The sequence below is a fragment of the Zonotrichia albicollis genome, chromosome 1, assembly GCF_047830755.1.
Source record: "Zonotrichia albicollis isolate bZonAlb1 chromosome 1, bZonAlb1.hap1, whole genome shotgun sequence".
Lineage (NCBI taxonomy): Eukaryota > Metazoa > Chordata > Aves > Passeriformes > Passerellidae > Zonotrichia > Zonotrichia albicollis.
In genome coordinates, this window is record NC_133819.1 from 64,164,308 (window position 1) to 64,183,418 (window position 19,111).

Here is a 19,111-nt window from a genome sequence, read left to right on the forward strand (position 1 = left end):
ACTCATAAGGGACATGTGGGAACAGCCAGAAGACCTACCCTGGGCCAAGCCTGAGAAGCTGCAGAGGCAGGACTCGTTTGAGGACATTGCTGCTGCCTCCTCCAAATAAACTGGGTGGTTCAGGCCAGTGAACTTGATCCTGCATCCCATTGCTGCCTGACCAGCCCTCCCCACTGCTCCTGCTCGGAGGCTCACCACAGAGAGCAGGGCTTGACCCAGCTTTGGCACAAGGTCCCCTGAGCAGTGCACAGTTACTTCTGGTTCAGTACCTCGATGGGAAGGCAGAAGGAAATCTACATTGCCACCAGCCTGGTGCAAGAGGAGTGCTGCACTCTTAAAAAACAAAGGATTTTAATTTTTTGAGTTCTCAGCCTTTCCGTCTTTCATGACCTAAAATTTCATTCTCAAAGGACTTCCTTGAAGTCATTTTAAACAGAACTGCACATAAAAAGCCCAAATGGCTGACAGAAGATCAATAGTGTTCTTCCCAATGCAACCTGTGAAAAATTGTATTTTTAACGTGCACTTTTAACCTCCCTCAGACTCCCTATTTCAGTGACAACCACATAGCATATGGTTCTAGTTGTCAGAAGAATTAAACAAGTATCTATGAAGATAATGAAGCAGTAAAACCCACAATTGAGTTAAACTCTCTGGAAACCTGTAAGTGGAAAAGGTTTAGAACAATGCTTCATTGCAAATTGGAAAACGATCAGAAGATAATTTTGTTTTAAAGCAGATGAGAATATGAAGACGCTGTGAAATTGTAGAAGAATTTTTAATGTATGTAAGGCAGAGGAGTTGATCGACAAATATTGGGAGGGCTAACCTATGCTTGCCAAGGGAGCAGAGGCTGATCAGTATCAGCAGCAAAACATCCAGTCAGATCCTGCTGGGGAAACAAACTCTTGGTGCCACAACAAGAGCTTGCCAGGCCAAGAAAGTTGCCCATTCTGGACCAGCATGCACAATCCTCCAGCAACGTGAGCACTGCATAAAGCTCAATGCACCTAATGGGGAGCAGAAATACAGAGCTCAGAGCTGAGACAGGGGGTGCACTGTGCCAGGCAGCTCTCATCATTTCAAGGACACAACATCATAAGTAGCCAGATGGGGAGAGAAGTTTGCATCCACAGCATGGTTTCTAGCAGCAGGCACAAGTCATAGGACATGGTATCTTTGAGGAGGCCACGTTTGTGCAAAATTCTTGTGGGAGGGAGGTAGAGTCTGGCCCCTGCCTATTGCCCCTGGTGCAATCTCAGACGGGAGAGACTAACCTGAACTCCAACATGACTTCAAGTGGCACTTTCAGACAGAATGCTGCACCATCTGCAGGGACACCCTCTGAACCTCAGCATGGCAGAGGGCCTTGCTGAGAATCCATGGATGCCACATGGCTGAGAATTCCCCTTTTCCTGTTGGCCCTCGGAAGAGGAGAAGCACACAAGCATGACTTTCTGAGGATTCTGGAGGAACATATGCACCTGTTGTGCTGCATGAAAATTCTCATGTCAGAGCTCTGGAAAGGTTGCTAATTGCTAATTTTGCTAAGATTGGGAGGGAAAAGCCATAGCATCTGAGTGATTCAAGAGCCACAAAAGCTTCCTTACTGCAATATCATAAAAACTGTATTTTATTTTAGCCTCTGATTAAGGCTCCCAGCTTTCTAAAGCATTATATACATTAATAAGCCTAATTATTTGTGAGTCTCTGTAGCTTAATCATGAACATTTGCAATTAATGCAAATGCCATTCACTGTGGTTGCACCTACGTTACCTGCTTAGCTCTCTGCCACAAAGTCTGGGGTTCCTAAGGGATCATAGTGTACTCTGCTCTCACTGGGCCTGGGATTTCCTTGCAGAGACTAATGTGCACTAGTTTCATCCTAAGAAAACCTGTCCCCAGGCTCAGGAACTCAGAAGTGCTGCTACAGTTAATAATACACTACATGCAAGGACAGAAAACATCACCAAATGCCCCACAAGACCACGTGGAAAAGTGGACTCTCAAAAGCACTTTCCATTGGAGGCCAGCAAAGAGAATAAAAACATGTTTTCTTTATTGCTTCACAAGGAATGAATACCATTGAAAAATGAGTAGCCAATAACAATAGTAGCAGTAGAAAATACTTTCTGGGATTCAACTGTAAAGAAATATTTGCAGGAAACTGCACAGTGATTCTGATTCTGCAAGCGTCAGAGATTTTTCCTGGTTGTGAGTCCAAGCTTCCACCTCCACCCCACCAAAGCATGGAAATGGACAGTGCTGGCTATTCAAGAAGCTCTTGTTTTCAGAGGGGGAAAAATGACAGGAGAAATGTTTATATCAGCACAATCATTCTTTGGCTCTTTCACCCTCGTTCTCTGAGTCCTGGCTATTAAATAGATCGCTCTAGCTAGAAAGCTCTTCATACAAATTCCTTACCTGTACACCAGTGCTGGCTGTTTGATGATGCTGTCGCCTTCCCAATGCCACAATGTTTTTTCAAAAAAAATGCAGGTATTTTTTTCTGATGACATACTATTTAACAAAAAAACATCAAACCTCCAACTTCAGATACAGCAGAAAACCATCATCCTGTGACCAAAAAAGCGCAGAATGCCTGAGGTAGGAAAATACTATTTATTCTTGTAATGGATTTTATGAACAAATCAAATGAGGTGAGATGTTTCTGAAAATTTGATCATTCATCACCAAAGCCTTTTCCCATCTTGTACTCATCATTTCTACTACCTGCCACTACTGGAATTATGTCCTGCTTGTAGAAATAGATATAACACGCACACGCTCACTTACTCACGTGTACACACTCCAAGCAAGTGCCTGACCATCTTTGGAGAGCAGCAGATTTATAAAGATGCAAGGAACATTTAATCTGTCATTTTGATTTGCTTTTTTTTAATTAAAAACTACTGCAGATTTGGAATGTGAACTTTTGCCTACTTCTTAAATGTCGGACTTGACCATTCTCCCTTCTTTTTTCCTCCATCTCAGAAATAGTCTTAATAAAGCTGCAGAGGATATGCATCATATTTCTCATGTTTGATTTTTGTCTGTCAGAATGGCAACTATTTTAGTATTACACAGATATAAAAAATCTCAAACACTTGAGTAAACTTATAATTTAGCTCTCTCCATGCATTTTCTGAGGCTGTAGGAAATAAGATGCTGTGATCACAAAAAAACAAGTGGTTTTAATTCTGGTAAAGTTTTGCACATGTGTATACATGTTTTTATATGTGTGTTTGAATGTCAGAAAATACCAGAAAAAAAGTTTTGGGTGTTGTGGGAATAAATTGTCAGCATTCTTGCTCATTTAAGGGCAGCCAAAAAAAGTGTATTCACAGAAACTTGGCAGCAATCCCTCATGGAGACAAATAAGTACATTACAAGATAGTGCTGTTCCCTATCCACTGTGCAGCAATGTAGAATTTTACACTCTGTTCACATTGTAGAAGACTGAATAAAATTTATCAATGCTTGAGAGGTTCATTAAAAAAAAAAAAGAGTAAAACCCAATCCTTGCTGTGTGAGCACTTGAGGTTATCAGCTGCTGGTGGCTCAAAGAATAGAGCACAGCTCTGCTGGGCTGTGCCACTACAGGCTGCTTTGTCTCCTCATCCAGCAATGTGGTCATTCCTGGAGTCACTCCATGGCTTGACCTTGGGAACTTTCCCTCAGTTTTTAAGACTAAATGCATATACTTTTCTGCCATTTGAGGCCCTTGGGAATAATAAAAAAAAAATTTAAAGTAAAAAGTTGTCGAATTACACTTTTCAGTACCCAGGTGGCCAGTGATCAAACACGACAGTTGATAGAAATGGTCTTTGGCATCTACCATCCCTGATTTTCAAACTGAATAGAAGCAATGTTGCAATGCTAAACAATTTCAAAACAACTTACTTAAAATATCATGAGACTCCAGCTCCAAGATTACTGCCCCAAAAATAAAACCACTGAGGTTATTTTTCTCTCCTCTTACCCCAACATCCTCTTTTTCCCCTTGCTCTGGAAAACGCCTTTCCTACATCTTTCCTTCTTCCTTTCCTCTCAGGAGTTATCTCCCTGGTGCACACAAATTTCTTTCTCAATATCATCTTACAGTTTTTCTCTGTCTGCCTCACAACAGCCTTAAAAATACTCTCTCAGACACCAATCTCCCTGGCCAGATCCTCTTCAGCTATCCTGCACCTCCAGAGACACTCCAGACTTTGTGGCTCTTACAGGATGTATTGAAACCAACTGCATCTCTCAGGCTCCCTGAGGGAACCCCTGCAGCTTATGGGGCAGTAAAAAAGCTGAGCTGCAAAATTTGGGAGGCAGAGGATCCCAAAGGAACACCAAGGTACACATATTCAACATCATTCTTCATATCATTCTTCATATTTTATAGCATCAGCTTTGCTAGGAATCGCCCTAAGTCTTCACCATATTTTCAACTTCAATTTTTATATTATTGAGACACACAAAAATCTAAACTGAGAAAACATTTGGGTTCGACCCCAAAACTGGTCAAATATTTGTAGTGGTGTGACACTACAAGATAACACAAGTGTGAATTTTTTTCAATAAAGGAAGTGTATTAGAACAAATTTTAAAATAAGGTAGAAGAAATCCCTATGGTGACCATTGCAATTTACTTTAAAATCTCAAAGATGCTAAGGGCAATGGCTACTTTGCTTGTAATGCATTGGGAAATAACAAAAAGAATATATATAAAAGTTATGAATTTTGCTAGTTTTAAGCAAATGGACCATTTTTCCTGGTAAGTGATTTGTTCATGAAAATATTTCTCTCACTGCCCTCATACTGTAACAATATCAGACAGGCTGATCTGTTCAGGCACTATTGAAGAGGGAATTTTTTATCCTTTTGTTTAAGTGTAATTCTGAAGTGGTTTCACAAACACACTCAGATACTACCAGATTGTGTGAGAGGCAATTTCTAAAATGGATGTGTTTTTTCCTTCTAGTATTAGTACAAGATGGAGAGACAGGCTTGAAAAGGCACTTTGAATCCCCCCTGTGCCGTGTTGAGATGAAAACCAGACACGCTGCATTCAGAGCTTAAACCAAAGAGGCTTCATCTTTTGTCTGTTAGGTTTTGGCTTCACCTGGGTCAGATGGTCTGGGAGCAGCCATACAGGCTGGAAAGCTGCTGCCAATCTGTTGAAGCTGGTGTAGCTTGGGTAATGCATTGGTACCACCCTGTACTGCTCTGGGAACTAGAGAGAATCTCTTCAGGACTACCTTTCTTTAAGTGAAGCCATGCTCATTGTTGGATTGAGCTTGGAGAATCACTGCTCCCATGGCACGTTTCTCTTCAACAGCAGCTACTGCTGTAGAGGAATTTGCTGACAAGAGAGGTGCCATCCATACTACTAAAAGAAGGATGACCAGGACCATCCTGGGGGAGTAAGATCAGCTGGCAGAGAACAGCCTGTGTCCATGAAATTGAATTCCCCTACCTTTTCAAAATTCATCCAAGCTGCCTGTTTCTGTAGAGTGTTGTTAGCAATGCTTGTTTCCCAGTACCATTACCTAAAGCACTTCTTTCTATAGGCACCCCAACATCTATCAAAAGACCAGTCACAGGCAACCTGGATGATGTGCAGACCAAGTATTTTTACCTAAACAGAGAGACTGAAGGGAAAAGCAGCACTACAACAAAGGCTCCTCAAAGGAATGAAGACTACTGTGTGTGCAAGAAAACTCTGGGAATCGCCAGCAGGCTCAAGAGCATCCTTGTGATGGCATAATTTCATTTATTTTTTTTCAATCACCACAAAGCACAACACCAAAGTGCAGTTAGTTCTACAATCCTAAGGTAAGTGTTGAGGTGCTGCATTTGCTGGCTGTCAGTGGAAAAACTCTCATGAGCATCAACACAGACACAGTGTTGCATGACCAGTTTATCCTCTGTCCCATGCTTTCTGCAAATGTGGCATCACTCCCACAGCTTTCACCAATACAGACACTGTGGAATCACAGGAGACAGCTGGAAAACACCTTGAGATGTACCAGGGTAGGACAAACTGTATCTCAATGCCATTCCCAGTGGTTGCTTGTCTCCCCTGCTCTGAAAAACACTGCACCTAGGAGAATGGCTACCCAGTTCCACTTCTTGTCCAGTTCCTTGCTATCCTCATATTTTCTCTTGCTTTCTCTCCCAGGTCCTTCTCTCTGCAGCTTATGGCCACTGCTTCTTGCTTTGCCTCCAGAGGTGTAGAGAACAGATCATTCCCATCTCTTTCCACTTGAAAACTGTTATCCTGTCCCATTGCCTCCATCAATCTGCTCTCCCTTAGAGTAAGTAACCCAAATCTTTGCCTTTTTTCTTCCTAAGCTATATACTTAGATCACATTTTTAATAACTTAATCTTCCCTTCATCCCCTCCAAGTGATCAATGGCTTTCATGAAACATAGTGCCAGACACTGGACATGAAATAGCTTTAGCAGTGGAAGCATCATTTCCTTTGTTGTTTGCTCATCACAGGGTGGACTTTCTCCTCTTCACAGCAGGCTGACATTGTTCACATCTGCTTGGCTTGTGATCCAACATCACTCTGAGATCCTTCCTGGAAGAAACCAAAAGTTTCTCACCCCTTATTTAATTAACAATTTTTTGTTGTCCCATACCTTGCACCAGGCACTGTGGAATTTCATCTTATATTTAGGAAAAATCTTCAATTTTTCAGAATTGCTTTTAATTCTAACTCTTTCCCTATTGTGCTTGCAGTCGTTCCCATTTGTTTTAGCTTCAGGCTTGCTAAGCCTCCCATGATCCAGGTCATTAAAGAGAGCATTGGATGAAAGTGGATGGAGAACAGGCACTTGTGAACTATTCACAAAGCAAGATTTCTAAAATGATGATACTTTATCACAGTTCCATAATACATATTTTGACATTCCTTTCCCCCTTTTGCTATCAACGGCCACTCTTCTGGGCTGTGAGTTTCAAACTTCCTCCTACAAAAAGGCTGTAATAAGCTCCTAGAAAGCCTTTTCTAATTGATAATTCTAAACTTCAGCCAGGAATAAAAATCTGAGATCTTTAAACTAATCTAATTGATATCTGTGGGGATTCACAGTTACCACTGGACATTTTATATCTCTTGCAACTAAAACAATGTTTGAAAATCCTGTGACCTTTTTTCTGATGCTCTGCATCCCTTTGCTGAAAGGTTAATTTTGTGCACATTGTGGCTTAACAGTGTATTATTTATCTTTCACTTTTTTGACTGGCAAAAACTTGCTCTTTTTTTCCCATGCTGCATTTCTTACAGCCTGAGGAGTTCTGTGCGTTAAAGGTCTGTGACACGCAGGTAGCACATTCCTTGTTGTGAGCACTGCTGTTGAGTCAGAAAACTCTTTAGTTTCAAACCTGCTTTTGCTATATAGGCAGCTGCATACATCTAGGAAGATATTTTAGCTCCCTACCTTGTTTTAGTACCAGCCAGTGCTAAAACAACCCAGCAGACAACATTGTCTTCCTTGCTTTCAGCAAAAGTCCAAAATTAATACCCGCAGTGAATTGCACCCAGCTAAATGCACTTAGCTACAATTATTCTTTCAGGTTTTCAGTGCATATTTACAAACAACATCTTGGAAATAGGCTACCAGATCTTCAGCTGGTGTAACCATGCAGCTCCACAGATGGCCAGGAGAACTGTTCACGAAGGCATTATGTTATCGAACTGTATTATGTTATCGGGTTCTGTAAATCCTATTTGACAAGATCTGCCATAAAAACAGTTTCTGCACCCCTGAGCTTTATTGCAAAACACCTGCATTTATACTTCTTTCTTCTGCTGAGGGCAAAATATTTTAGAAGCTGAATCTCTTAATGGAATTGATGTATCAAGAAGAGCAGGTGGATTTCTTGAAAAAAAAAAGATTTTAAAAAGCAAACAAAGGGAAATGAAGCAAAGGAAGGAAAGTATAGCTTTACTAAAAAGCTTTTCTGTAACAGAAGACTAAAGAAATACTATTAGAAATCAAACACAGGAAGATTAGGAGTTACAGAAACTAGAGGCAAAGAGAATTAGAAGTAAAAGAAGCAGAGCAGGAATACAATCACAAAGGTCAATTGATAAAATACGTAGCAACCACTGAACCAACACCAATCAATACCACCCAGTATGAAGTGGATCACAGCCTAATAACCACATCACATCCAGTACATGGCACTATCTATCACAGCACTACAGGAGGCATTCTCCAGTCCACTTTCCTCACGCTCACACAGACTGGCCTTACCAAAAGGTCCAGAAGAGCAAGGTGGGATGTATTTCACCCTGCTCTGCCTCCAGTACTGAAAAGTGCCTAAAAAATGCAACACCACCGATCTACGCCCCTGAAGGCAACATGGAGCTAGGAAAAGTGCCACTGAGTGCACTGCCTGCCACATCCTCCAGCCAGGGGCAGTCCATGGAAGGAAGCATCCTGATGGAGTTCCCTCCTGTGCACAGGGCTGCACCCTGCTCATCACCCCAGGAAGAACAAAAGAGGCTTAGCCTCACCTGCCTTGCCCTCTGAGTCAATCCCAGGGTTCCTCTGCGGCCTCCATCTCCTGAAAAACATGCAGGGAAATCCTTACACCTAGCAAGATTTGGTCACAGTGACTCCATTCCCAGGTCAGCTCTGGAGTAAAAACTCTGCCTTCTCCATCTAGGAGGATGAACTCACATAGAAAAAGAGTGGAGAATGGACTGAGAAGAGGCTTAATATCAAATGGTGAGATTAAAGTCAAGTCCTTTTACACCATACTATGAAAAAATCTTGGCCCTTTTCAAACCAGCAAAAGTCTCCAAGGTTTTTCAAAAGGCCCAGGAATTCATCATGAGCCTTGATACAAGGCTTAAAACGTTTGACCTGCATCTTTGCCAAAATCATTAAAAATTTTGATAAGGAGAGATAATCAGCAGCATATTCTCCATGAAGGTACTGCACTGTTGCTTGAATAGGATAGCTCATTTGGGCTAGGTTGCAGTTATTGCTGTGTGCCCAAAAGGGAGTGCTGAAAGAAAAAGGTAAAAAAACTCTGTTCTTTCTCCAGTTACCCTTATTCCAGAGCAGTACTGGATGTTTAATGGTTTCTTATCTATCCAAAGCCACAGAAAATCACCCTTCATCCTAAGGTCTGCCCTGAGCCCGGAGCTCCCGAGGCCAGCGCCATCCCAGCATGCCGGGGCCTGCTGCTGCTGCTGGCGGGAGGGCCGGGCTGGCACGGCCCGCTCCCCTCCGTGCCCGAGCGGAGCCCGGGCCAGCGCGGCCGGGCACGGCTCCGTCCCGAGCCAGCCCCGGCCCCAGCCCGAACCAGCCCCGGCCCCATCCCGGGCCAGCCCCGGGAACCATCCCGAGCCGGGCACGGCTCCATCCCGAGCCAGCCCCGGCCCCATCCCGGGCCAGCCCTGGCTCCAACGCCTGTGGATCCGCTGGAGACGGCTGCAGCCCCTCGGGCAGCTCGCCTGCCAATGCAGCACGCACAGATGCTATCGAGGCAGTAGCCCTGAGAAAGGCAGGGAACTGGTTTCCTTGGTTTTCTCCACACCTTTTCCCTGTCTTTCAGCTGGTCCTGTGCCTGGGACAACACCTTTTCTTAAAGCATGTGTTCTCCTCTTGCTTGTTTTGATTTTACAACTTGAAGAGGTTAATCATCACTGTCTCACAGGTTTACCAAATTCAAGATTCTAAGAAGTCTTCAGGTTAACTCCTTTTCTAAGAAAATTAAATACATATTTAAGCCTCACATTTCAAAACATTTCATCTCACCAAAAACATCTTTCACAATCTTAACTGGTTGAAGCATGACCAACCAGCCAAGCAGGCTTATAGCACTCCTAGACTGTTACAGTCCTTCTCCATAGCATAACTAAACTTTCAAGTAAAATTCTCTACCATAGTTTTTCTTTTCTATTTTCACTAGCAAAGTGCTATATAACTTAGAGGACACTTTTTAAGATTACCATGGATTGCTTATCAATCATATTATTAATATTATATATACTCATACAACACATACCAGGATCTCACAAATATAAAGAAATAAATCTTACCACATATGTTTACAGAGCTGTTTGCAAGATTTTGGAGTCTCATTAACTGAAAGTCCTCCCCAAATGAGAAAATTAAAAATCACAGGGAGATTGAGAAGTGGCACAGGAGTGGAATTGTCTCAGGAAATTAATCAAAATGTGCATAACCAATTATTTGACAGATATTACTTCTTCTAATTATAGCAGCTGACAGAGAAGGTAAGGTAGCTTTTTACATAACAGCAGAGCACAGGACATCTGTCACCAAATCTATTCCACAGCTAATTCTCTTAGTATCTTACTTAAGGCTGTCTCTGATCGAAATCATAGAAAAATAACTTTGTACAATTCATATTCTGTGTCTTTGGAAGCAAATGAAGTCCACAAGCTGCTAAGTCTGGAAAATACTGCTAATACTGTGGGCTGAACTACCTGCCCACATTCATGGAAAAATCCAGCTGAGACTGGTATCTTGACCCATGCCCAGCTTGTGCTTGCAATAGGCTTTTGAGCCCACGTTATCCCATGCCACTTGAAAACACAAAACAACGTTGCTGAGTTTCTAACATCCACTATTTTATGTGCTGCTAATCTCCAAGGCTGAGGATGACTTTGTTTTGTTTGAGAGTCATCAAACTAAACTCAGTCCTCTGGGGTTAATTCATCACCAGCAGTGCTGGCAAGATTTTTATGCTGCTCCAAATACTGCCAATGTACAGTTCAAACACACATATATCTGTGTTCACACATGCCCACACACACATAAAGGTGTGTGTATATAAACTTATGGGTACACACACACACTGAAACAAACACAGTTTCATCATGCTTTCCTTTAGAAATAATTTTAGCCAGTGGCATTGCAAAATCAGCCTGGCCTATAACCAGGAGGCTGCACCTGCACAGATCCCAGTTGCAGAACCCATCCTGTAATTGTTAAGCAATTTGCCTGTTAAACACCACTGGCAAGAGTCTGGCAGATCTTACACTTGAAAAAAAGCAGTATTTGTTTGGCTCATATGTTACTAAGACACTGCACTGCTCCTCAGACCATCTAGAAAGCTGCTGTTGTCATTCTGGCAAGAGGTTTTGCTTCTCCCTTTAAATTAATGAAACGTTCCTTTTCATGCAAGGAGCACAGCTCAGAAGTACCAAATCCTTCCTAAAATGATGTTTCTATCCTAGACGTTCTTCCTATATTTGGAGACATAGGAAGGAGCAGGTCTCATCATTCCCTGTTCCCACTCCTACTCTTTTAAAGAGGATCTGACTCTGGTAAAGGAGGTTCAGGCTTTTTCCCTGGGAGAAAACAATTACTTTCTATTTCTCCTCACTTCACTGTCTTGCCAGACTTTTTAGTTACTCTTTCACTGAAGTTAGCATGGGCAAGAGCAGTGAAAATGTACTGCAGCTCAGGCTGCAATATATGACAGCAGCCACACTAATGACCCACAGACTTTGGCTCCCATGGCTCTTTGAAAACCACATTGCTCTGTCTTCACTGCTACTGCCCTGTTAGCACATGGTACTTATTGGTGGGGTGTAGAAAAACATATCCAAAACCACCAGCAAAAACAAGATTTGCAGAAGCACTGTAACAGGACTGCAAATAAAGGCTCTCAAGGACATCAGGGAACTGCTGGCTGAAAAGGTGTAGAGGTGAGAGCTGAGAAATATTTTCAATTCATTTGATTCTTCAGATTCCAAGAAGGCAGAATTACTTATTTAGAAAAACACAAATGTTGATCAAAACTACTCAACTGGATACCTGGCTATCCATTAAATATCCAAGGCACTGCATTTTGGATTCCTGCTCAGCTCAAAAACAGACAACAAAAATTAGTCATGTTCTCCATTTCCTTGAGCTTCTCTTTCTGGATTCTTCCCCTTTCTTTCTGGGTAGGACAGAGAAAGATCAAAAATAAGCAAGTGTGCAGACCTCTGTTGAAAATTTTTCAGCGTTTTCTGGAGACAAGTGCAAAATCACTTCTCATAAAATCACAACCTAACTCTTTGTCTAGAGGCACATCTGCTAACATGAAACATTTGTCCTCTCTAGTCAGAGCAGGGCAATAGGTTGACAGATTAACCCTCTAGAGGTGTCAGACTCAGATAGATGCCCTGGACAAGATAAAACAGACTTTGGAGATGCCTCTCTCTCCAAAGTTAACTGTAGGAGGATCCTGGAAAACTTTGGTTCATGTACATTGATAAGGGCAGTAATATATGAACAACTGGCAGTGAAAGAGCAGAAGTTGGTGAGAGGGTCCTGCCTTGAATATCTTGTGGCAAGCATAAAGCACACACAAGATGCATGGCAAGTCTGGAGTGCTGATTGCTATAGAAACCATAGTACCATTTCTGTGTCTTTTTTTCTGTGTCTTAATTTTCATTTCTCCTGTAAGTTTGGCATAAGTAAAAATCTGGACTACCAGTCCTTTCCTTTGTGATTTGATTTTTTTTAACGGAACAAATTTTAAGGCCATTCTTTGCTTTCTTTACAATTTCTCCCTGCATACACACCAGATGAAAAGCTTTCTAGCCATGCCATTAATCTGCAGGTGCTTTAGTGAGGAGTTGATGTGTGGTTTAACAAACTACTGAAGATCAGTGCTTGAAAAATGAGGACCATTATTATTCCATGCCTTGCAGATTATGAACTGATAGCTGTAGCCTCCATCCTTCGCTTGTGCTTCATAACTTGGAAATCTCTGCACATTCAGAGAAGCATTCAGTTAAAACGGAAATGGATTTCTCTGTCTAATTAGACTAAGTGCTCTCTCCTAGCCTTTGTCCTTGTCTTTCTGGGATCTCATTTACGGTGCTATTTAAAAGGAGCCACATCTGTTACAATGAGCTGTCTGTCAACTAAACATCCCATATCAGACACAATTTTCTCTCACCTTTTACTTATACTTTTCAATAACAAGATGATAGATGCAGATTTTAGTCAGCAGTTTTTTTAAAACTGCTAAAAGGAAAGTTTGCCCTCCTTCCTGTTCTCTTCCAGCTTGCAATATGGTCCTGATTTAGAGACACCATGAACACTGAATTAAAAACCTAGATTAGTTTGGCCTCTAAGTTTGCTTTCATTTAGAACACTAAAATAAAAATCATCTTGGTCTTTGCATGTTTTAATTGAAAATACTGCTAATCGCTCAGTAGCAACAGACATATGCCTCACTGTAAATTTTACATTCACCCCTAGCAGCTGCAGCTGGTGTTGATTTAGTGTTACCCTGATAACCCTGCTGGGTGGTTTTTTACTTGATTTACATTCCCTGTGAAGGGTGGAGGTAACATTTCTGAGAGTGTGAAAACAAAGTGACCTTACAGCTAAACTCTCCTTCCTACAAGCAGCAAAGCAGCGTTTTTTACCATCTGACCTTTAAAAGTGAAATTCCAAGGGTCATCCTGAGCAACTCTGCTGCAATAAGCTTTGTTTTAATCTGCCAACCACAAGCATTCAGGGTCAGCTCTGTGTGTTTGTTCATTATTTGGTTTTCCTCCACTGGTGTTTTTTGCACATGCCCACGGGAAGGCAGACACAGCCCAGGGGAAGGAGGGATGCCCTGCACGGCCGGCTGGCTGCAGGTGTGGCTGTGCCTTGGGGACACAAACACACAAAGCAGCATGCCCAAGGCTGCTGTGCCACCTCCAAGCCACTCAATGGTGTTTTCCAGCCCAGTGCTGGGCAGAGAAGTTAGCCTGGCTCCTGCAGCTCCATCAAGGCTCAGCTCATGGCAGCAATCACAATGCTCAGGCAGGGCTGCCACAAGGACTCGGCTGCAGTTTGCAGGCTGGGTGTTCTCTCCACAGCAGCTCACTGGGCTGCTTTTTACAAGACAGCTCTTTCTCGTGGCTCTCTTGTGTATTTAAGCTATGAATTCTTAGTATTTGTTTGGCCTGGTTCATCAGTGATCTGGTTTCACTAGGCCTTCAGAGGCTCAGTCATGACACAAATAATGATTAATTGTAACAATAAAATCCTTTGTCTGAAATACCTGTGTATCATTTGTAATGGATAGCTGGTCACTTTACTCTGAAAATTTAGCATTCTCCAAGGAAAAGAACAATATATTGTTTTTTAATCCATTCCCTGAAAGTGTGTCATCAGTTACTTGCTGCTCTCTTGTGTACAAATTCTTGTGGATCTGAAGTCTAAGCTTTAGTCTAACATTTCAGTCCCAGTTGAAAAACAGACATTGCCCTTCCTCCGTAAGTCGTATATTGAAAGCCAAACTTAACATTCCCTGTGGAAGCTGTGAGAAGAGTGAGCAGAAGCACAGCTCAGCCTTTACAGAGACCAAGGTGTGCCCCTGCCTGGGTGAAACAGCTGTGACAATAGGTGGGACCAACACGCAGCGTTGCCAACTGCTTCTTTATGTCATTTTCCACCATTTCCCTTTCAGGCAACAAAACTCCATTGGCACCAACTGCTGCTAAACATCTAATGTTTTGAAAGATTTGGCCTTTTTGACTGCAGTAGGATTAAAATTAAATTTTGACACATCATCTCAGCATACCCCTTAATACCTCTAGCTCTGGTTTACACCACGAGGAGGGTATGATAGATGCAGCCCTTATCTGATCTGAGCCAGCCACAAAGCAGGCAGTCTTTGAGGCTTTTTATCTTACAATACAGATACCTTCTCTTGGATTGTAGTTTGTCTTTGCCAAGTTTAGTGTGAAGCACAGCGTACAGCCAGAGGGAACAAAATCTATGTTTTTAAACCATGTTCTGTAATGAGCCTGCCCCAAATTAAAACATCCTCTGTTATAACTTCAAAAACCTTCCCACTTCTCAGAGATACACTCACTGCATATATCTCAGAAGCAAAGTTCATGCCAAAGGGCTTTTTTATACTCTTTTTTTCTAGCTTAGCTGCCAAATGCTGCATTAACTCAGTAGCTGAAATGCTGACTCATCAGACCCTACTTGTCAGAAATGACTGTGTGCTCTCAAATAGAGATTGCTTTCTTTTCTGAGAGTGTAGATGCCTCTTCTGTGACAAGTTTCAAGCTTTATGGCCTCAAAAGATACTTTATTCTTAGTTGATTCTAAAATTGCCACCATAGATTTAGACCTATTGGCTACCCTTTCAAACCCTCTGACGTCTGGAGGGACATCATATTATTATTACTATCTTTGTTGTTGATGTTTAATATTTTTATTGTTGAATTAAATAATTTGCTCTGGTGTTCTTACAAAATTTTCTTATTTGAAAGCTGGATCACAGGTGCTGCTATCTATCCATCTTGTGAGGGATATTTGTTTCAAGGGACCCCAGCTCGGCAGGCACACATTCTTTAATTGAAACCAATTTACGGTGCCATCAGCTCTCTGTATTTTCAGATTTCACTGAAATCACAGGATTTCAGCAGGAAGTTGGAAGTAAAGGCAGAATTAACAAAAGAGCAGAACTAATGAAAGAATGGCACAATGATGCCAAAATTGCAGGAAACAGTATTGTTTGGGTAGTTCAAGGCAAAATTAATTTCTGGCCAGAGACAGATGATGTGGCCCAAAGTGTTTCTAGTGGGGGACAAAATCACCTTGCTCAATAAATGTAAGAGACCTGACAGTACTAGTTTTCTCACACACATTACATACAGTTTAGAAAATTACCACTTTTTAACCTCAAAAATGCCATAAAATTTACGACTTGACTTATGAATCTTAAGGATCCGAGTCTGGCAGAATCTTTCAGGTTGCTTCTCTGATCAACGAATCCAGAACAAAGAGTTTAGATTAAATTCACTGCTAGGCAGACAATGTATAGGACATAGAATATGATCAATTTCATAACATAAAAAGAACCAAAACTCCACATCTGATTCACGCAAATCTGGTGATGAAGAGATTCCAGCAAAATTTCATTTTACATTCAAAGATACTTGGGTTTGGCCTGAATCTGTTAAAATACAGCTCCTGTTGCTATTTACAATGTTATCAAGTGATAGTGGTTTTTAAAACATTGTAATTCCCCTTACACTGGTATTTTATGGGCTGAAGTCCCATGATCCCTCATGCAGCTGTCAAAACCTCCAACTTTCCCAGGACAACTGTTTCAGTTTATTTAAGTGCTGTCAGTGCCAAAATCTGGGGCATTCTGGAAATCTGATGGTAGCATAAAATAAACTGAAGCTGAGTGTCAGAGAAAATGGAACAGGGAATATATTACTCACTCTCTGAGTTAATAAGAAAATGAATTATATAATAAAAAACCTTCTTTGAAAAGAACAAGCCACCACCAGAATTTTTTGTTTTACTGCAAAACTCAGTACTGAAAGACTACAAAAAGTAGGCACTTCACCCCAGAACTGAGGGCTGGCTTCACACCACTGTGCAAACACAGCTTTTGCCACAGAACAGTCAGGTCCTTTTATGGCTTAATAAACATGGCAGTCATCCAGTCACGTCCCATACATGCCAAACCTTTACTTTCCATACTCAGCCCTCCCTGTCAAAGACTTTTTTCCCTCTGGTGAGACCCCACCTGCAGTGCTGCATCCAGCTCTGGGGTCCCCAGCACAGGAAGGACATGTTGGAGTCTGACTGCCACCAAAATGATCAGAGGGATGAAGCACCTCTCCTATGAGCAAAGCCTGACAGAATTCAGATTTTTCAGCCTGGAGAAGAGATGACTTCAGGGTGAACTAATTGTGGCTTTCCAATACCTTTTCCAATACAAGACAGAGAGGGACTGCAAGTAGGTTTAGATGAGATATTAGGAAAAAACCCTTTTGATAGGGGTTGTGAGGCCCTGGAAGGTTGCCCGGAGAAACTGTGGATGCCCCATCCCCAAAAGTATTCAAGGCCAACTGTTTAAAGCCAGGATGGGGGTCTGAGCAACCTGGTCTAGTGGAAGCTGTCCCTGCCCCTGGAGGGCCCATTGGAACTGGATGACCTTTAAGGTCTTTTCTAACCCAGGATATTCCACAATTCTGTCTCTTACAGGGGCCATTTGTGAGAACGGGAGAGATACCAAGATCTGACCCTAAAGGACCCAGGTAAGACAAGCAAAAAATGAGCAGGTCTGAGAAAGATAGGAGCAAGAAAAAGGTCATAACAAAAGTTTACAGAAGAAGCCTTTTCTCCTGGTAGGTTTGCTTGTGACTTGCTTGAGAAGAACCTGGTCCAGCCCAGCGGCAGAGGGGCACTTTGGAGGTCAGTGCTGGAAGGTAGTGATTGGATCAGCAAGAGGCCACATATTATAAGGCTTTTCCACTGCATCTCTTAGATTTGCTGGCCTGCTGGGCTGCACAGCTTTTCTGATACAAAATGTAGCATCCAAAGAAAGCACACTAATCAGTCTTAAGGTAAATGCAGGGTTACAGGCTTAGTTTTCAAAGTTTCTTTTCAATTTATTGTTAAAAAAAATTAAATTGGTGCCACCAAATTTAATGACAAGGCTACCCTGCTGAGTTTGGAGCCCAGAAAGCCATTGTCTCCCTGGTCTATGTATCCTAGACTGTGCTAATGTTTCCTATAATGCGGCTAATAACCAACCATCAGCAATAAATGCCTTGTCATCTCATTGTTGCACACAGCAATAGCTGGAGCAGTGATACTGACAAATGAACCTGTGTAATCACTTTAGATTTCTTTGTTACATTTCACAGTGTGAAGACTGCTTCTGCTCAGCACGTCACAAAAAAACAAACAAGAGCTATAGCTGTCTCTTCCATCAATCTCAGCTTATTTTTGTCAGTCCTCTGCCTGTACAGCCACAACCCCACCACTGCTTGACAGTGAATGGGAGAACTGAGGATTTGAGGAAGGGAAGATGGATGGTGGTCAGAGTGAGACAGATGGACCTCTGCACTTTCCCTTCTCCTTTGTAAACATTTTTTGCCTTGAGAGAGCAAGCAGGCAGGGGAAAACTGAACTTTTTTCCTACTTTCCAAGGCTGCTTCATATGGAAAAAGAGAAAAGTGGGAAGGGGGGGACTCTCATTAAAATCCAGTCGAGTCTGCCATTTTCTCTTTTACCTTTTCAATCTTTTTATAGTTTCAAATCATTAACTATCAGCGTGAAGCTCAAAGGTAGCAGTAGCCGTCTATGAAACAGTGACACATTTGACAATAATGCTTTTGAAGAGCTTGTCACATCCTCTTCCCAAATCAGTCTCATTAATGCTCAGACTGTCTTCTCTTTTCTCCCTGCTTCTTTTCTCCTGATTTCTCTCTAATTAGCTTGTTTTTTTATGCTCCCTCGTTCCACAGTTTGAGCTTAAAAAAAAATAGAAAAAAGAAAAAAAAAAGAAAGGAGGTGGATGTCATTTCCATGAACCCCAAGGCCAAGTTAATCAGCAGAATTAATGACTCTATTACCCATTAGACTTGGGGCTATGGTGCTTGTATGGCAGCACCCAGTGTTCTTCAATCCCACGCTTCTTCACTTTCTTCTCACAAATGTAAACTTTGGCTGCCTCCTGCAAGCACACTCCCTGATCCAGCCAGCCCACCACGCTCCCCTTTGTCACAGCAGCTGCCATGACCCCAGAGGCAGCCTGGGCACGCTGCTGCTGCCCTCCATTACCTCTGCAACAGGGAAGGGAGCAAAACCTAGCATCTGGAAAAAAGGAGATGGGGAAAAGGGAGGTGGTATTACTTTTTCTTCTCCCTTTGTCACATTTATCTCCACAGCGCCGTGCCCAAGGTGTGTCAGTCCCACTCCATGCAGGTGTTTTGGGCTCCTGACTCGGAAAAGTGAATGGCAGATGTCAGTGCTTCACACCCAGGGTGAGGCACAAAGCTTTGCAAAATAGGATGCCTGCAGGACTTATCTCCTCCAAAGTGCTTTACACCCTCACAACCCACCCATGGAATGGGCAAAACATCACTTATCTTTTTGAGGAACAGAAAGGGGAACAGAAAGACAGGAACAACCAAAGGGTTAGAGCTATGGAACTGAGATGAGAGCTCATGATGTCTCTGCCACTGGAGGATAACCATGAGGATGGGTGGCAGGGAAGAGCTTGCACAGGCCAGGAGTCCCTCTGTAAGGGCAGTGGGCTCCCCAAAAGCCATTTGCGGGGTTTCTTTTGAGAATTCTGTCACAGCACAG